This window comes from Dromiciops gliroides, chromosome 2 (genome assembly GCF_019393635.1).
Source record: "Dromiciops gliroides isolate mDroGli1 chromosome 2, mDroGli1.pri, whole genome shotgun sequence".
Lineage (NCBI taxonomy): Eukaryota > Metazoa > Chordata > Mammalia > Microbiotheria > Microbiotheriidae > Dromiciops > Dromiciops gliroides.
In genome coordinates, this window is record NC_057862.1 from 37,677,049 (window position 1) to 37,698,152 (window position 21,104).

The 21,104-nt window shown below is 42.2% G+C and overlaps 1 non-coding gene across 1 annotated transcript; it reads left to right on the forward strand.

Annotated features, from left to right (window-relative positions):
- The first annotated feature begins 2,362 nt into the window (after positions 1 to 2,362).
- Positions 2,363 to 2,469, forward strand: LOC122744784. The gene has a single exon (XR_006355129.1). It is a non-coding gene; the product is annotated as a U6 spliceosomal RNA (small nuclear RNA).
- Positions 2,470 to 21,104: the final 18,635 nt, after the last annotated feature.

Below are 21,104 nucleotides of genomic sequence, written 5' to 3' on the forward strand. Positions count from 1 at the left end.
CTCAAGTGAGAGCAAATCAAATTTCCAAGTAGGAATCATGTCCAAGTTCAGGTCAGTGTTTTTGGCTGGTGTCTCATTCTGATGTGGAAACTGGAGCAAACCTAAGACATCAAACTCGAAGCTATCGTATCTCTGACAGCATCTCTATGAAAGTGCCTCCTTTTTAAGACTTAGGGGATTTTATGTAACACATCCTTTTGATCCTGAAAAACCTCACTATTGGTGGATAAGGACCACCTGCCACCAACGTTAAACACACACACACACACACACACACACACACACACACACACACACACACACACACAGACCAGTGTGTCTGTCAGTGAAGCAACCACTGACAGCAAAGCTGGTTACAGTGTTTTCTTTGTGGTTACCAACATGTGTGTGCACGTTAGCCTGTCTCTTTGGTTTGCCTGCCCACTTGGGCAAGCTGATCTGACCGGCAGCACAGGGAGACAGCTCAGTGCTGAGGATCTGGTCCGAAAACCCAAAGGCACTCTGTGAAGCCTAAAGTTAGCTTTTTTCTAATTTGGTGGCATCTCTTTAAATAAATGTTCATGGTATGGGTAGGAGATGAGATGCTTTTCACCTATGGTGCGGATTGACAGATGTAGTTATTGTAAAGCCTGCTGGAGTGCCCAGGACTTATCATTGAGGGTTTTTTAATGTCTTATATAACCTCTCTCATCAATTATTCTAGTTTAAACCTTCCTTTGGTGCTAATGAGGACAGTCATGAATGGAATTGTTTTCTCACGGCACTTTATGACCATGGAGATCTCCCAGAATTCCAAAGGAACTGGGTTCAAAGTCCAGCTTTGCCTCTTACAAGTTGTGTGACTTTGAATAGGTCAGTTAAACTCTCTAAGCCTCAGTTTCCTTATGGGCAAACTGAGGAAGCAGGAGTTGCTGATGCCATCAGGGACATGAGTTCAATAACACTCACTCCTACCAAAGTCCCCGTCCTCTTTCCTGTTGTAAAGATTTTATGGGATAAGAGACAAAGCTAAGTGTTTATGGGTGTGCCATTGTTTAAAGAAAGGAATGGGGTAAAGGAAGAAATATACAAAGTGAAAGGATGGCGGAATCGAAGGGATGTAAGATTGCTGTGGAAGTTAGGAGAAGAAATGGCTCCCCTATCACATCGCTGGCAGAAGGGTCCTTTGGGAAGAGTGCTGAATTTGGAGACTGGAGCTTATAGGTAACTCACTAATTCTGAGGCCTTGGAGAAGTCACTTCACCTCTTTGGGCCTCAATTTCTTCATCTGTAAAATGAGGGGGTTGAACTAGGTGGCCTTTAAACCTTTCCATCTCTTATTATGACTTGGGTTGAGTTCTCAGCTCTCTAACGCTGTCCGGTGTTTTTCACGTGAACTGTTGCCCAGGTGTGCTTCCTCCATCGGCTTACACAACTGCTTTTTTGAGTCTAAGTGCATGGATATATATACATGTATGTGTGTGTGCATGTCTATATGCATATACATGTGTATACATGTATTTGTACATATATACACACATACATCTATACACATTCGTGTGTATCTAATAAATCCCCACCTAAGTAATATAATACATAATAATATTAAGTATATAAAAGTACACATATATAATGAATCTCTGCACTTAAGCCCCAAACCATAAAGGTACATAATAACTTTATTATATATTTAAAAGGAATAGGAAGTTGTACATAATAGACTGCAGTTTCATGTGCTTCTTTTCTACTCTGTTATGGAAATGTTTGTTTTATTTATTAAGTTCAGAATAAAAAATGTTTAATCCTATATGCATATACATGTGTGTGTTCATGTATATGCATATGTACACATATAAGTATAACCTGTATCTGTTATAGAGATAACCTCATCAAGGTGGCACAGTGGCTAGAGTGCCAGGCCCGGAGTCAGGAAGACCTCTCTTCATGAGTTCAAATTTGACCTCAGCAGCTTCCTGGTTGTGTGACCCTGTTACAAGTCACAAGCCTCATCTCTAAAATAAGCTGGAGAAGGAAATGGCAAACCACTCCAGTGTCTTTGCCAAGAAAATCCCAGAAGGGGTCACAAAGAGTTAGATATTACTGAAGCAACCCAACAACACCAAAAATAATATATTATATAAATATATGCTATAAACATTATATAACATAACATTATATATTGTCATATTGCATATTATATGTATGCCTACACACATGCACATACACATACATATATAAACACCTCGATTAAAATCCTCCCCAATGCCTCAGCAAAGAAAGGAGGTGGCTCTGGGTTCTACAAGGTCTAACAGGTCCTGCCAACCTAGAAAGGTTTCAGATACAGTCCTGGTAACAAGCCTTTTATCATATAAAAGCCAGTCCAGTGCTCGCTTCGGCAGCACATATACTAAAATTGGAACGATACAGAGAAGATTAGCATGACCCCTGCACAAGGATGACACGCAAATTCGTGAAGCGTTCCATATTAAACACACACACACACACACACACACACACACACACACACACACACACACACACACACACACACACAAAACCAGTCCGGCATTGCTCAGAGCTGCCTTGTCATGAGGCAGCCACTAGGCAATTAATGTCTTCAGTTATAGCAATTCACAAAAAACAGGTCCCAAACTTTTCTAACACTTCTATCAGTTAAGAAGTTTTAAGAATGCATCCCCCAATAACTGCATATTTATTTACTTATACATGATATACATGTGCTGCTAAATAGAACTTTAAAAAGGATAAACCAAATACGAAATAAGAATATTTTTTCAATTTTTCAATTTTTCAATTTAAATTTAATAATGCTAAGAAAAACCATTTTGTTCACACTAAACATTACTAATAGTAATGCTGGTAATCTCTACTTCACAGAGTTGTTGTGAGGACTGTGATAATGTTTTTAAGACACTTTGCAATCATTAAGGTATATTATAAATGTTAGTTATTATTATTAATTCAATATACTTCAATATTTTAGGCTCTGTGTATGTCCTGGGGCATGGGATTGACTTGTAAATAAAATTATTTGTTGGTAATTAATTATTTAGTTAATTTGATCAATGTACATGTCAAGCAAGTGAATTTCTTTTTAAAAAATACCTTTTTAATGGAATATACACAATACAACAATCCAAGACTAGATCCTAACAGTTGTGAATATAATAGCTTTCCAACAGGAATTACAGCTCTCTATGGGCAGGTATTCGCCCTAAATAATGCAAAAATAATGAGCAGAAGTGAATCCTCTCTTATTTTAATAAAGCAGAAAGTTTTCAATAGAAATAAAATCCTCCTTTACATGGTTCTGCTTAATGAATGTTTTCATATCTTAATTTCCTTTTTGTGATTAGATATTTTAGTTGTGTTTTTGTAAGAGTGTGAGAAACAGCAAGCAAGCCAGTTGGGCTGGACCACAGAGAGCATGAATTAATCCATCAATCAACTAGTATTTATAAAAGACTTAATAAGTACCAGGCACTGTGCTCTGCCTACACATACAAAAAAGGAAACATCTCTACTCACAGAGAATTTATGTATAAAAAGACAGAAAAGATAGGTTGGAGTTGGGTCAGGCAAAATCCAGGAGATTGTATTTGATCCTAGAGGTATAAGGAGACACTGGGGCTCACTGCGGGGAAAGATGGGGATGACATGGTCAGAACTGAACTTTCATACATATGTGTATGAGGGATTGGAATTAGCAAGGACTTGGAGCAGGGAGAACAGTTAAGAAGCCACTGCAACAGTCAAGGAGAAAGGTGAAGAGGTCCCCATCTGCTTGCATGAGTAAAGAAAAAGGAACAGATATGAGAGATGTTGCCAAGATTTTAGCAACTGCTTGAATCTGTAGGGTGAGGAAAAATGAGGAGCTGAGGGTGACAGTGAGGCTGTGGATTTGAGTAACTGGAAAGAGGGTGGTATTCTTGACATAAATACGAAAGTTCTGTTTCTTGAACTTCCAGAAACATGAAAGTTCAGGGGTGGGTTTATAAAGATATGGTAATCATCTTATGTAGCTCACTCTGATCCACTCAAAACTAAGAAGGAGATGAGGGCTCTTACTACCAGTAAAGCCCACCTTATAATCTGGGGAACGGGAATTTTGGGGAGAGGGGGGGATATTTCCAACCACACTTGTACAATTGCAGCTGTGGGTGCCTGGGTGGTAGTTAGGTTATAACTACTGTTCTGAGGACCTAATGCCCATCTGACTCAGAAGGGGAGCAGTTGGGAGCTTGTGCAACAGTGAGAGGGGGCAGAGTGAAGAAGGGGTGGAAGATGATGAGTGGATGTGATTATATTAGACTCTACTAGCCTCCTGACCAGCTATCTCAGGGAGGGGAGGGTGAGACCAGTCATCCTACCTTCTGATTGGTTGATCTCCTATCTCTTGGGGTCACAGCCCTTTGGAGTCAGGCCACTTTGGAAATCACTATCTCAAGTCCTAGAAAGGGTACAATCTGTGTTAGCAGAAGGAGTACCCACTCCAGTGACCAGGATTCCTGAAGCACTGACATTAAGGCCCTTTCAGCATGATACTTGATCCCCCAGCTACACTTTCACAGGTTTTTTTGGATGCTAAACTCATCATTCGGAATATTAGCTCTCCCTTTCAGTTCTGTGCCATTCTAATATCTGATCATTTTCTTGTATTCCTCCTGCTTTCTTTTTGTATCATAGCATCTCTTTAAAATCTGAAATAAACTCATTCCCACATATTTGGTTTATTGACGCTTTATGTCTTTAATCAGGCAATAAAAAGCAGCAGGTACCAAGTTCTGGAAATGTAAGAAACACTTGGCCTACACCTTATTTCCCATAAAAATTCCACAGTAAGAGGCAGCTAGGTGGCACAGTGTATAAAGCACCAGCCCTGAATTCAGGAGGACCTGAGTTCAAATCCTGCCTCAGATACTTGCCATTTACTAGCTGTGTGGCCCTGGGCAAGTCACTTAACCCTCATTGCCCCCCCCCCAAAAAAAGAATTCCACGGTAAGTCTACAGATAGGAGTTTTGAGTTTCAATATATTTGTGTTAGGGAGCTACCCAAATGCAGTAGAAGACACCATATTATAGGAGAGGATAGCAGAGGAAGAAGTGCCCTAGATTAACAGCCAAGCTTTTAACTGCTAGATCTGCTTCTGTATTCATAAACTCAGCAAAACCGGAATGACTAGTGACTCATTATTCAATAAGTCAGTCATTCAGTCTTTCAGAAAAGGGTACTGACTGATTCTGTATTACCATGCTGGGTGACTTGAGGATCACAAAGATTTATGAGCCTCTGTCCCAGCCTTTAAGGACTTGATAGTCTAGTAGGTGAGATAAAGGAGGGGAGGGGGGGGTTGGGGGGGGGGTCACATGTAGTATCTCAACATGACTATTTCTTTTTAATCTGGAGTTGGTTCCCTTCATCAACTAAGTCATCAGCACCAGCATTTGTTTGTTTGTTTTTCCGGGGCAATGAGGATTGAGTGACTTGCCCAGGGTCACACAGCTAGTAAGTGTCAAGTGTCTGAGGCCGGATTTGAACTCAAGTCCTCCGGAATCCAGGGCCAGTGCATTATCCACTGCGCCACCTAGCGGCCCCAAGCACCAATATTTATTAAACACCTACTAAGAGACAGGTATTGTACAAGGTGCTGAGGATAGATACAAGGGGAAAAATTAAAATCCTGCCTTCAGAGATTTTCATTTGTGCTCCATTTTAAAATGTCTCGGGGCAGCTCGATGGCGCGGTAGATAAAGCACCGGCCCTGGATTCAGGAGGACCTGAGTTCAAATTCGGCCTCAGACACTTGACACTTACTAGCTGTGTGACCCTGGGCAAATCACTTAACCCTCATTGCCCCACCCAAAAAAAAAATTCTCCTTGGAGAGTGGATTGAGGACCAGCATTCTTTCCATTGTACCACACCCTCTTTCTAAGGTTTCCCATTCAGCTCCAAATAAATAGAAAAAGAAGATGATGATGACGACGACGACAAGAAGGAGGGTATATAGAGGATAGAATTGGCATTGGAAACAGGAAGAAAGATGTTCAGTTTCTGTCTTTGACACATACTAGCCATGTATCCCTGGGAACATCATTTAATCTCTAGATTCCCCAGGCGCAATTCCTTAAGACTATAAATGACAGAGATGGGGACAATCCGCATTGGTAGGAGTTTTCTCATTGAGTTCTCTGTATGTTTAAAATCACAGGTCTAGTTCCATCCAATCTTATCACTATTATTTGTGAAATATCATTCTATCATTTGTATGTCCATGCAATACCATGTAGGAGTTGTTAGAAACCATGTTGATGGATGTTTGTCTGCTATTTAAGTTATTCTTTAAAACTGTCTGGTTTCTCTTCCTGAAGATGTTGTCTGGACTCAGTTGAAATTCCCGTTATTCCTTCTAAAGTACATTCACTGAACTGTTTATCTGTTAAATGTGATTCATGATTTTTAGAAAGAAACGTCATAAATTGATTGATTGACAGGCTGGGAGAAAACTGCCATTGGCCATAACGTATGCTTGTTAGAACAAATCTAGCCACAATCCCGAATGTGGAATGGAAATGTTTAACATGAAAAAGACAAGATTTGGAGTATGAGTAGCTGGGTTCGAATTCTAGCTCTAGTATTTCCCGCCTATGGTCGAGGCACATCATCACCTCTCTGAGCTTCAGTTTCCTCATTGGACAAATAAGAGGGTTGGAATACATTACCTCCAATGTCCTTTCCAGACCCAAATTCTATGATCCTAAAATATAGGATGTGCAATTAATCAAACCTTTAATTTTATTTGATATCTGTCATTAACATTTCCTTAACCACTAAGGTCTTTCTGATGTTATGCTCACAACCTTTACTTATTTTATTTTTAAGTGGTTCACCTTGCTGTGAGCTCCCAAGCTCCTCAGTTCCACAACCCCCCATACTTTAAATGTTATTTAAAAGACTTAATGTGCTGATCTGTTAACTGTTTCAGGATTTTTAGGGACAAATGTTAATATCTCTGGGGAGACAGGATAGCTAGCTTCAAGCATTTGAAGGGCTGTCATATAGATGAGGAAATAGCTTTGTTCTGTTTGGCCTCAGAGGACTGAATCAGGCACTATGGATGGAAGCAAGTTGTTTAAAAATAGAATGGTTACTTCGAGAGGTAATGAGTTCACCATCTTTGGAGGTCTTCAAGCAAAGGCTGGATGACCACTGATCAAGTACATTATAGTGGGGATTCTTGTTATATACATCATGGTCACTTGAGGTTTCTTTCAACTCTTAAATTCTATGATTCAGGGATTTTAATCTCAATGATACTAGAATGTCTGTGAATCATGGACCGGCAGTAGCATCAGAAAAAAAAAACCCACAACACTGGGGGTAACCCAGTTAGCAACAGAAAAATACGGTAGATCATGAGAATATAGATCAAGGTCTGGAAGGCTAAGATCTCAGAGACTAACCTCCTCATTTAACAGATGATGAAACTGAGGCCCAAGGTAGCTAAGTGACTAGACCAGGGTCACACAGGTATTGAGGATCAGAGGTAAGAGGTAAGATTCTGAGATCAGAAACAGGGCTGGTTCCACAGATGATCTGCACAGCAAAACTGGTGCTACAAGGTATCCTTGCTTCCCACTTTCCTTGGTAATGTCATCATCACTAATGTGAGCATACTTAGAACATTTTTAATAGGGCTATTGATAACTTGGATTACCTCCCTTGAAAAATGCCTATTTGTGTCTTTTGACACTTTTTTTCAATTGGGGAATGGCTCTTATTCTTTTTTTCCCCCTTTTTTCTTTTTTTTAATGGGGCAATGAAGGTTACGTGACTTGTCCAGGGTCACACAGCTAGTAAGTGTCAAGGGTCTGAGGCAGGATTTGAACTCAGGTCCTCCTGAATCCAGGGCTGGTGCTTTATCCACTGCGCCACCTAGCTACCTCCTTGGCTCTTCTTCTTGTAAAACAGTTCCCTAATATATCTTAGAAATCAGACCTTGATCAGAGAAATTTGTTATAAAGATTTTTTCCTATTTACTTGCTTCTCATCTAATTTTAGATGCACTGATTTCATTTGTATAAAAACTTTTAAAATTTCATGTCATGAAAATTGTCCATTTTACCTTCCATGATCTTTTCCATTTCTTGCTTAGTTGTGAATTCTTCCTCCATCTGACATCTGACATCTGACATCCTTGCTCCTCTAATTTGTTTAAAATGTCATCCTTTATTTCCAAGGCATGTATCCCTTTAGAGCTTATCTTGGTATACATTGTGTGATATGTTAGTCTACATACCTAGTTTCTGTCAGACCACTTTCTAGTTTTCCAAACAGTTTTTGTTGGATAATGAGTTCTTACCCTAGGAGCAGGGTCTTTGGATCTATCAAACACTAGGTTACTGGACTGATTTGCTTCTATATATTGTATACCTAATTTGTTCCACTGATCAAACTCTCTATTTCTAAACCAGTACCAAGTTGTTTCAATGATTACTGCTTTGAAGTAAGTATAATTCCTTCCCATTTTCCCCTCCCATTTCTCTTAAGTTTTCTTGATTTTTTATTCCTACAAATGAACTTTATTATCATTTTTCTAGGTCTACAAAGTAATCTTTTGGGTAGTTTGATTGGTATGGTACTGAACAAGTGAACTAAGTAGTATTTTCATTTTTATTATATTGGCTCAGTCTACCCAGGAGTGATGAATATTTCTCTAATTATTTAGATCTATCTAGATTGATGTAAAGAGTGTTTTGTAGTTATATTCATATATTTCCTGTATATTTCTTGGCAGGTAGACTCCCAAGTAGTTTATGCATCCTGTAATTATTTTAAATGGGATTTCACTTTCAATTTTTCCTGCTGGATTTTCTTGATAATATGAAGAAATGCTGATGATTCATGTAAACCATGGATAGATTTCAAGGCATCTGTGAAGTTGGATGGGATAAAATACATCTTTATTTCCATATAATTCATTTCCTTTATAATTTTTTGTATTTTATTTTATTCATTTTAAAGCATTTTTTTCTGAAAAGGGGTCCACAGGCTTGCCATACTACCAGAGGGGGCCAGGACACACCAAAAAAGTTTAATAACCTCTGGATTAGAGCCACGATTCAAATGTTAGTCTCCAAAACCCAGGGCCCCTTTCCCTCCACCACTCTGCCTCTCAAAGCAAAATGAAGTGGGAGGTAGAACAAACAATAGAGGCAAACTGTTTTTAATGCTAGCACCTCCAAGTTCTTCCCAAAGAACACCTCCATGTGTCTTATAGCACACACTTGATCCTTTAAACAAGAACCAGATTACCAGCACTGGAGCTTAACAGCAGAAAGCCCAGGCACCAACAGAGCCACGAGGGAAAGGTATTTGTATTTCAGCCAAATCCAGTTCCAGGCAAATAGAATGGTGAAGCTGTGGGCTTGGATTCTGCCATAAAATCGAGAACAAAAGACATCACAGGAAAATGGAAGGTGCTCCTTCTTTTCCTGACAGCCCCTCGAATTGAGACTACAACATCTCAACAGCAATCTGATTTCAACTATCTTTTGCCTTTGAAAAAGTCAGTGGACTAAACAAAAAGAAAAAAAAAATCTTCACTGGGCAGTTGCCCGCCTCCAGCGGATCTCTTGGCCTTTGAACAATACTGGCTGCTGCTTATAGGGCCATCAGGAAAGCCCAGCTGTGCTACTCTCTAGTACAATGAATTGCTTCCGCTGTATATAAAATTGAAAGTATTGGGTGTTTTAGTGCGGAAAAAGGATATCCTGCTACTCCACTCCTATTTCCTAACTGAAGGCTATTACTGAACCTTCTCCATTAATTCATATGTACTGAATTATCCTGTGATGAAAGAGAATGGGCCGAGGAAGCTGGTTAGTTATCCTTTTAGAAGGGGGAAAGGGGAGTTATTGTCACTTGGGTATCCTTTCTCTAGGAAGTTTGCTAGGACTAGATGGAAGAGATGATTTGCTGGTGTTCATTAAGGGGGGAGTTTCCCATATAGATAAAATCACGCCCCCAGTTGATTTCTTTCTTCTGTTGTACTTGATACCTCCCTGGAGGGGGTTGAGCTTTTGCCTAAGTTACTGTTATGGCAGAAGGTGGCTGGATACTGATTTCATCTTTCAGAGTCTCCATTCGAGCTTATCTATGGCCTTTCTTTTGGAAGATTTTATTATTTAAAAATAAATTGTCTTGATTTCTTTTGTTTTGACATCACCTAAACTTTCCTTTCTCTCTCTCTCTCTCTCTCTCTCTCTCTCTCTCTCTCTCTCTCTCTCTCTCAGAATCATCTGAGACATTTTTTACGAAGAAAAAAAGAAAGGGAAAAATTAGCAATATTCAATGTATCAATACATCAAAAAATCTGAAAACACATTCAGTGTTACACACACACACACACACACACACATACTGCAAAGGAGTGGGGAAAGATATTAGTCATTAAAAAAAATTCAACATACATTCCTTTAGTGTTTAACAGTATTCTGAATTCTCCCATGGCTCTGGTGTTCTACAGGAAGCATTGTCCTGGAAAGGAGAAGATCGAGGCTCAGCCCCTGACTCTTTTTTTGTTTGTTTTTCTTTTTGGTAAAATTGCTTTTTTTTAATGTGTTATGGTTTATTTTTCATTTTTCATATTGGTGGGCTGTATTTATGCTCTTTTTTGGGGGGCGGTGGGGGGCAATGAGGGTCACACAGCTAGTAAGTTTTAAGTGTCTGTGGCTGGATTTGAACTCAGGTCCTCCTGAATCCAGGGCCGGTGTTTGTTTTATCCACTGTGCCACCTAGCTGCCCCTCAGCCCCTAACTCTCCAAGTGACCTTGAGAGTCACCCAGGTTCACAGCTTCTCGCTTTTTGAATGGTTAGGGATCTGAGAGATCTAGTCAGGGAATCTAGTGAGGGAAGCTTGCCTGTAAGGTGAAAGGGTTGGACGAGCTCTCTAATGAGAGGCGGGGCCTTACCCAGGGTCTCCCCTCACCCCTTCTTTCCGCTCACTATCCTCTTCCAGGCCCCATCCTCTCTCACCTGGATGACTGCGGCAATCTCCTAATCATTCTCGCTGCCTGCAAGCCCTCCCCCTCCAATCCATATTCCACACAGCGGCCAAGCTGATCATAGGAAAATAAAACACGGCCCAAGTCAAGGCTTGCCAGCCTCAGAAATCTTCAGGGGTCTCCTATTGCCTCTAGGTTCAAACGAGAAATCCTCAGCTTGGATTCTTACAGTCGTCACTAGCTGACTCCCATCTTCCTTTCCAGGCCTATTTTGCATGGCATCTGTTCTTCAAATACTCAGCCTCTAGACTTAATCACTGAATGGGTGTTGCCTCAGGCAAACCGAGACCTGGGAAAGAGTTTAAATAGGCCAAGGTCTCCCACTGCTTGGGGGGCCCATCTCCAGTCAGCCCGATGACTCTGGAGGAGAGAGTGAGGCTGATGACTTTGCACAGCCCTGCCTTACTTAAATCCAATTCACTTTCAAATCATGACATCACCTCCCGATGTCAATGTCCCCTTTAAGAACGAAGGACAAACAACAACAACAACCCCTTGCCTCCATTTCTTTACATAAGTATTCCCCCTTGCCTGGATTGCACTTCCTCCTCACCTCAGCCTCACAGATTCCCTAGCTTTCTTCAAAGCTGAGCTCCCATGCCAGCCACCTCCCACGGGAGATGGGGCTATTAACACTCTCTCCCTCTTGAAGCTACTTTGTCTGAATTTGCATTTGTATTTACTTATGCGTCTGTATTGTGCCCTCTTCCCCCTCAGTTCTCAGGCTCCTTGAAAACAAGGGCTGTTTCATTCGGCTTTTATAACACTATCTCTTAGCAGTGCTGGTGAAATAGTAAACAATACATATTGAGTTAAAGTCGATTGAATTCTACTAAAGGATATACAAATTATATTATATTTATGTAAACTTAAATTAGTTTTATTAAACTATTATGTGCTTAAATACTGTAAAATTCAAGTAGGGAGAGCACCACGAGTTTGTTGTTATTATTGTTGTTAGCACAAAATACACCCCTTGAACTTCTTCCTCAAACAAGAGGCATCATTTTGGGGAATATGGAGGTGATTGTTTCTGCTCTGGTCAGACCACAGCAGGACTCTTATAAAGGGTCATCCTATTGCAACCATTTTTCTCATCTCCCACTCATTTCTCAGTTCCTTCCACTTAGGGATGGAAATCGGGCATTCAGAACTCACTATTGAAGGGATCAGGGAAAGTCTTCTCATAGGGGGTGGTACAAAAGATGAGCCTTGAATGAAGCTTGGAATTCTAAGGGGGTAGAGATGTGGGAGACAGACAGCTTGTTCAAAAGTGTGGAGGGCAGAGATGGAATGCTGCATTTGAAGACTATCAGTCAAGCCCAGCTGGCTGGAATGGAGAGTGCATGGAGGGGAACAATAATAAGTCTGGAAGGGCAGCCAGCAGCCCTCAACCAGACGTTGAAAGACTTCCCAGAAGAGGATGACCGGGATGACGAAATGCCTCGGGTTCCTTTTCTGTAAAGATCTTTTGAAGGAGCTGCTGAATGTTTAACACTGAACAGAGAAGGCTTAGCTGGGATGTGAGAGCTGTCTTCAAATATTTGAGGGTCTTTATGGGAGAGAGATTAGATTTGTTCTCTTTGGCACCAGAGAGCAGAACTCACAGCAAAGGGTGGAAAGTTGGAAAGAAGCAGAGGATTTCAGCGTGATTTTGAACAAAATTTAACAATTACAATTATCCAAAAGTGGTCCTTGAGAAAGGGTGGCTTCTTCCTTGCTTGATTCCTTTAAGCAAAAATGGATGACCACTTATATACTGCAAAGGCAATCTTTTCAAGGTAACGGTTGAAATAGAAAGCCAGGGAGGGAGCAGCTAGATGGTGCAGTGGATAAAGCACCGGCCCTGGATTCAGGAGGACCTGAGTTCAAATCCGGCCTCAGACACTTGACACTTACTAGCTGTGTGACACTGGGCAAGTCACTTAACCCCCACTGCCTTGAAAAATAAAATTAATTTAAAAAAAAATAGACAGCCAGGGAGATCATCTTGGTGATTCTCTGATTCTGCTGAGATGTCTCCCCAAAATATTATGCTCAGCTCAACCAGCACTTCCTATGGGATCCCTTCCTAGATCCTTCAAGCTGCTAACTAATGCCCCCTTTAATTTATTTTACATATATTTTAATATACATATCTATGAAAACATATTGTCTCCCCAGATATAATAAAGTAAGCTCCCCAAGACCAGGGACTGTTTCATTTTTATCATTGTATTTTCCCAGTGTCTAGAGCAATGCCTGGCATTAATAGGCACTTAATAAATGGTCGTTGGTTAATTGTTGTTCATCCTTCATTTTTGAAGAGGACCAATGACATCATAGGTGGGGTCTTGACTTGCTCTTGAACTGGATTTAAGTGAGGCAGTTGCATAAAGTTGTCAGCCTCATTCTCTCTTCTAGAGTCATCGAAGTCCAGCGGCAAGACAGAAGTAAAAACAACTCGTGATGGCCCTGGATGCTGCAGGTGACATCTTTGATGTCTGACCAAGCTCTGCTTCAGCTGCCTTCATGGCCGTTGGAACAAATTGTTCTGATCTTCTGTTCCACCATGGGAGTCTTCATAGGTTTGGAGTAAACATCCCTTTGACTCACCCATGGGTTTGAGGCCTGTTAGCAAATTATGTTATATATGTATGTTCTGCATATATGTTCTGTCTCTGATCCCGCTTCCTCAAGGCCAGCCCTAACACATTTTACTGTCCCTACCCTTTCTTAGTCCCCTCAAAGGATTGGGGGGCTTTTCTGCCATCATTTCAGGCCCCCTATGTTCCCCTCACTCCCCTTTTTATCAGCCCAAAGACTAGTAGACATAATTTGAAATAATATTTGTAAAGCATTAGTACAATGCCCAGCACAGAATAGGTATTTAATAAATGTTTGTTCCCTTCTCTCATTTAACCACTTAACATCTTATTTAACAAAAAGATACTTACTTCAAAGGTATAGCAAGAACAAACACTTCCTCCTGTCCTTCAAAGGCGTAGTCTCCCCCTACCCCATCTCACCTCTGGGGGTTGGGGGTGGGGATTAGGTCACAGTGTAGCTCAGTTCCACCATAGGATCAGTCCTCCCAAGTTCAGATCCAAAGCTGAGTGCTGGCTTTTGCTGGGCTGGCATTCCTGGACCCATGCTCCTCAGGGTACTGATGCTGGGCTGGCTGCAACATCCTGTGACCCAGATTCCTGGGCTTTCGGCTCCTGAGGCTCCTGTTCCCGAGCCAGATGGGAAACTCCACTCCCTGCACTGAGAATGGAACGGAGTGGAACAAAAGACCAAAAATCCAGGCCCCTCTCTTGGGTCGTATGACCTAAGAGGGGGGACCTCCCGCCTTACTCTGTGGTGTGAGTGCCGGAGTCCCTCACTTTCAGACTTAAATCCTGCAAAAGGCCCCACACAGGTGCTGAGTCAGGCCCTTTCAAAGACACAACCAGCTATGCAGCCAAAAGCTGCTCCCAGCTGTGCGGTGGGCCAGTGCAGAATGTCCCCATGTTCTTCAGTCCTCCGGTCTTCCTGAAGCAGCCCCAAAATGTCTCTTGTACCTGAGGTACCATCTTGGGAGTTCCAGGCATGTGCTAAATCCCCATTGCAAATGTAGTGGAGCATTGCCGTGTTTGGTAAGAAAAACAAAAGAAATGATTTCTGGGAAACCTGGGAGGACACATGCAGACAGATGCAGAATGAAAAGGGTAGAATCGGGACGAAAACGACAATAGTGAGAAGACAAACAACTTTGAAAGACTTAAGAACTCTGATCGATGCAATCACCAACCACAGTTCTAGAGGACTGGTGATACAGTATACCCACCAGCTGACAGAGAGGTGATAGACTCAAGGTACAGAATGAGAAATATGTTTTTGGACATGGCCACTAGGGACATTTACTTTGCTTGTCTGTGCATGGTTGTGACAAGAGTTTTGTTTTCCTTCTTCGGGGCTGGGGTTGTGGGAGGTAGAAGGGAAAGAAAATTGATTTTTGTTAATGAAAACAAATTTAAATAAACATTTGGATGACTTAATTATACTTTTAAAATATAAACATCAGGCAAGTGGTTTTTTGTTTGTTTGGTTTTGGTTTTTTAGGGGGGCAATAAGGGTTAAGTGATTTGCCCAGGGTCACACAGCTAGTAAGTGTCAAGTGTCTGAGGTTGGATTTGAACTCAGGTCCTCCTGCATCCAGGGCCGGTGCTTTATCCACTGCGCCACCTAGCTGCCCCTCTGAGCAACTCTTCTTAAGGCACTGAAAAGGTGAAGACACTTCCTCAATGCTAGCTTCAACCAAATTTTCACTGTCTTCCCAAAGCCCGTTAGGTATTTTTTGGAAGAAAGAATGATCACAATGAGCTCAGGTCCTTTGTCATTGTCTCACTAAATTCCTAGAGCCTTCAATTCAAGACCAAACTGAAGAGTCTTATTAGGGCCAGGAAACACTTTTTTTTTTTTTTAACCACTGAGAAGAGAGCCATAAAAAAGAAATCCTCATTTCCTAAAAGTTCAGGCATGATAGTGCAGGTTTAATTAGAAGCATCAAACTCTTTATAGCAAATTATGAACTACATACGGCCGAGCTGGGTGGATGCTCCCAAACCTGCTTCGTTTGCATGTGCCCAACAAAACCATGCGTGGCCAAGCCCAGATTTAGCCGATGGAGCCAAGTGAGGCAGGGATGTCATAACATCTCCTGTCTAGAGGGGAAAAAAGCTCCAGGTTTCCTTTTGTGCAATGTATGTAGGTCATAAAGAGATGGCCACTTGGGCAGTCATCATTTGGACAGAAGAAGAAACAGTACTGGCTGAAGAGCCAGAAAGACTGGGTTTCAAGTCTTCAGATGATTGCTTAGCTGTGTGACCCTGTGCAAGTCACTTCCCCTCTCTCAACCTTAGTTTCCGCTTCTGTAAAATGAAGATAGCAGCACTGGCCCTGGATTCAGGAGGACCTGAGTTCAAATCCGGCCTCAGACACTTGACACTAGCTGTGTGACCCTGGGCAAGTCACTTAACCCTCATTGTCCTGCAAAAAATAAATAAATAAAAATTTTAAGATAAAGATAGTAATAGTGTTTACCTCCCAGGGTTGTTGTGGGGACATGTGTGGTCTAGTGTGGGTAGAGGGAAATGGAGGAGGAAAAGAGGGAGGAAGAAAAGGAGGAGGAGGAGGAAGAAAAGGAGGAATTCAATTTAATAAACATTTATTAAGGGCCTATTCTAGACAAAATAATTGAATCAAGGAAGATCGCAAGCCTAGGAGAGTACCAGCTGTTTCCTACTTGAGAACTTCCTGCAGTCAGTAGATAAAACCCATGAAAGTTGAGGCTTGTGATCTTGTACCTAGGCTAGCCCATTATATTATGGTGCTTGAGAAGTATGTATTGGAAGGACAGAGAATAAGAGGGCCAGGTGAGACCTTAGTTGTAAGCAGGGTAACTACAGAGAGCCTGTTTACTGGATTGTCTTCCTCTATGAGTCTGTGGAGCCTTTGTCATGCATGTTTGTGGGAATGGCCTTGGGCATTAGAATGGGCTATATGTTGCTTGCATTTGCCCAGAATACACCAAAGGCTGTGTCCTTGTTCCTAAAGTATAGCCCACATGACCCTAAATCTGGTGTATGTGATGGTGGAGAGGGACAGGAGTGAACAGGAGTCAGGATCACATCAACATCCTAGGCCAGTCCATCACAGCACATGAAAGATAAAGTCACACTTCTATTGTCATATAATGGTGGAGCTTTGAGAAGGAAGACATTGCATTGGACTTTCCTCCCCTTCCCTTACTCAAAATTCCAGCCAAACTAGACTTTTCTCTATTCTGCAAACATTGTATCTTCCATTTCTATCTCTTCACCATGGCCTCAAATGCATGCCTTCCTTGACTTAGACTTAGAGATTCTCTTTGAATAGTACTTGTATGACCTCAGGGAAGTAATGTTCTTTATTTCTCAGTCAATAACCCTTTATTAAGTACCAACTATGTGCCAGGCAAGTACTAAACTGAGGACGCACACAAGAAGTTCACATTCTAATGGCAGAGACATGTAAATTACGATGTACATATAAGATATATATTAAGTGTATGGAAGGTAATCTCAACGGGACAAGCACCATCAGTGTACATATGATTTTTGGGGTTTTTTTGCAGGGCAATGAGGGTTAAGTGACTTGCCCAGGGTCACACAACTAGTAAGTGTCAAATGTCTGAGGTCGGATTTGAACTCAGGTCCTCCTGAATCAAAGGCCAGTTCTTTATCCACTGCACCACCTAGCTGCCCTCCCCCCGTGTATATGTGGGGAGAAAGGGAATGATTCTGGGCTTGAGTTTGCTCATTTGTAAAATATAGGGTTGCCTCTAAGCTTCTGAACCTAAATGTTATAATTTCATGGTTGTCCTGATCACCTATACCTCACCCCTCCTACAGGAGATGGGATGGAATAATCTAACAGCCATTTAGACTCTTTCCCCAACTCCTCAGACAATGAAGTGCCAACCTTCTTGCTCTTAGCAAGAAGTGAAGCAGATCTCAGCAAGGAACTGGCCATGCTCTAGGGACCATATGTCAAGGTCTCTAGACCTCTGACTGCCAGTGCCCTGCAATTTCTGGCACGGACAGGTCCAAGAAATCAGGGAGACATCATATCCTTTCTGCATAGACTGTTGGCAAATTGCCTTAAGGCTTCTGGTAGCTTTCAGGACCACCCAGAGCAGAAGAATCTTCCCTAGGGAATGTGAGCCTTGATGCAGGGTTTGAAACAACCAACCTTCCCAGAGCTGCACTGAGCTGCCCCTGAGAGGTGTAGCCTAGTTCTTTCTGTTAAGCTGGTTAGCAGTAATTAAGAACTCTGAGCTAGAAGTTTGGGCTCTCCCTGCTTTTATGGATGGCTAGAAGCAGCCTCGGATGAAGAGAACGTCTGGTGTCCTCCTGTCCCGTTAAACAGGGAGTTTGCCTTCCTGACTCTGGCGGTGCTAGGGATGGCTTGCCTGCTTCCCAGCAACACTGGGAACTCCCAGATTTTCGCACAAGGTAGAGAAGCTTTCGGGGTTCATGAACTCTGTATAGACCTCTGCCCCCCGCCCAGATTTCCCGTGGTCTGGAAGAACTTACTGGGTCACCTCCTATCTCATGGACAATAATCCCATGTCAGACACTGGGGAAGAGTTTGCTGCAGGATCTTCAGAAGATTCTTCACACTCCTCTTTAGGTCGAAAATTGCTGACTAATGGATCTGGGAGCTCCACCAGAAGCCAGGGCTGTACCAGAAATTGTACCAGAAGTACAATTTCTAAATAAAAGTCTAGTCTGGGCTGTAAATTGTACCAGAAAGCTTTTATTTAGCACTTTAAGGTTGGCTAATCACTATACACTCAATACATGTGTACACACATGTGTATATATACTTGTATGGGGAGGGGAGGAGAGAGTATCATTTGATCCTCACAACAGCCTTGCCAGAAAAATTCCATTATTACCCCCATTTTACAGATGAGGAAACTGAGGACAGGAGAGGTTAAGTATCTTGTGAAGGGTCACACAGCTAACAGGTGTCCAAGGCAGAATTTGAACCCAGATCTATTGTGATTACAAGTCTAACACTGTCCCTAGCCCCCTGTACACCCCCAAGTTAGGGTTTGGAATGGAAAACCCCCGCTCTGGTGGTCTACTTTTTGGAGGGGTTGGCTGCTTCTATTCATGGTGAATTAAGCCTGGGAGAAAGTGACTCCTAGGGTTTGCTTTTACCTCCCGCCAAAGCTGTGGAAGAGATTCCTAGTATTCCCTTGGCCTTCCTCCTGGGATATTCAAAGAGGGGGGACAGAAGAGGAGGGAAGGATAGAGAGGAGATGCTCTTCAGGAGATATTGCCACCCCCTCCCCCAGCTGTAAAATCCCACCCGGGCAGGGGGCCATGGAGGGGACATGGAGGGAAACAAGTCCCAGAAATCCCATGCTGCCCCAGTGGTTGTGGAAATAATAGATAATCTTCCACTTGGATCCAGACTCATGACCCAGGAGATGGGGTCCCAGGAGGCCCATGTATGGAAACACAGTGAAGTTCTGGGGATTCGTTGCTTGGTGCTGCACGACTCAGCTGATGCATGACATTCTGGGAAGGCCACATCCTTCTCCAGGAGCTGCCAGATGCTTGGCCTAGAACTGATGGGAACCACATCTAGACTGTAAACCAGATGCTTCTTTCCTTTCTTCTCCCAATATTAGGACCCTCAGAATATTTTTAGTGCTATCAAGGAAGAAAAGCGAGTCCTATATTGGCTGTATCCTAGGTCCAAGAGCCTCACTTCCAGCTGTGTGTCTGCTCACTGAACAGGTTGAGGACAATGGCCTCTCAGGAGTGCTTGGCTGAGAACCCAGTGAAGCAATTGACCTGTTCTTCTGCCCCTCTTGCAGGAGTTTTGATGCAATGGAAAAAAAAAGCAGTTAGGAATTAGTTATTGAGCCCAAAATAGCATCTCTGTGAATCACAAAGACCCCTTTTTTGATAATTACCCCCCAGCACTTTTTATTTGCCATATTGGAGAAACACCCATTTGAGTAGGAATAAATGTCATTTCTGGTCTCATATTAGGAAAGCAGGGAGTTTGCAGGCAGAATTACGTAGTACTGTGGAAAGAGTGCTGGATTTGGGTTCAAATCCTAACCCTGTGTCTTACTTGATTGGTCTTAGATAATTTACTGAACCACTCTGGGGCTTGGTTTCCTTGTCTTCAAAATGGGGAGAGTAATGCCTGGAGCACTCACCTCATCACTGTGGAGGGGGCTCAAATGTGTGCTTCACAAATCGATAAGTGCTGTGTGTGTCAGCTGCTTCTATCATTATGACTGACACGTGGTCCCAGCTTATAAAACGTACCTCTGAGCTTTAAGGCAAGGTAGGTAGAACATTGAAACAAGAAGCTTGAGACCAAGATGCAGGTCCTGGTTTTGCATTTTAATCACTCGGTGTCTCTTTGGATAAACAGTATGGCGCTGTGAAAAGAACATGGCATTTAGAACCAGAGGATCTGAGTTTGAATCCCTACTGTGCCCACACAGGCTGTGTGGCCTTGGGCAACTCACTCTAGGGCTCAGTCTTCTCTTCTGTAAAATGGAGTTAGACTAAATGAGCTCTAAGATCCCTCCCAGCTTCACATTTATTACCTTATTATTCATATTATTCTAAAGTTACTTACCTCTCTGTGGTTCATTGGGTCTAAATAATAACACTTGCTCCTGCATCCTTCAAAGGGATTGTGCTCCCCTCCCCACTATATGTGACATAGGTGAGAACACTTGATACCAGTTGTAGGGAAGGTGCTTTCTGTGTTCGGCATTGATTATGAATAGACTTTCCATTAGAAGTGGGGAAGTGTGAATTTATCAGTGATTTTAGCCAGTTTCCCCCCCAAACTGGGGGGGGGCAGATTAGAACCCACATTTAGATGTTTAAACAACACATATGCTTTTGGTATAAAGTGGGGTTTTTTTATTCGAATTCTTTGACAATTAGAAATCCTTGTGGGAAATATTTGGCAACTTTCGACAGAAGGAGAAGGAAGAGGGGGGAAATATTAAGGAAAATCCCTAAGAAAGAATAAGGGGGCACTTCTGAGGGTCAGAACTCCAGGGGTGGCAGAGGACTCCCAGAATGTCAGCACCTCCTCCTCTCCCACCTCATCAAAATTTTCTTTTGTATTTACTTTGCATTGGTGGTACTATTTTCTGCATACTTTGCTATGTAGATGCCTTTTCCCCTTAATAAAATATAATCTGCTTGAGGTCAGGCAGGGATTGTTTCCTTTGGACACTTCAGCGTTTAGTAAATTCGAGTAGATTTGATGTCTCCTTCTCTCCCCTGCTCCCCTGCCCACCCACCCCCACTATGTTAGAATGTAAGGTCCGGGGGCAGCTAGGTGGCACAGTGGATAGAGCACCAGCCCTGAAGTCAGGAGGACCTGAGTTCAAATCCAGCCTCAGACACTTAACACTTACTATCTGTGTGACCCTAGGCAAGTCACTTAACCCCAATTGCCTCACCAAAAAAAAAAAAAAAAA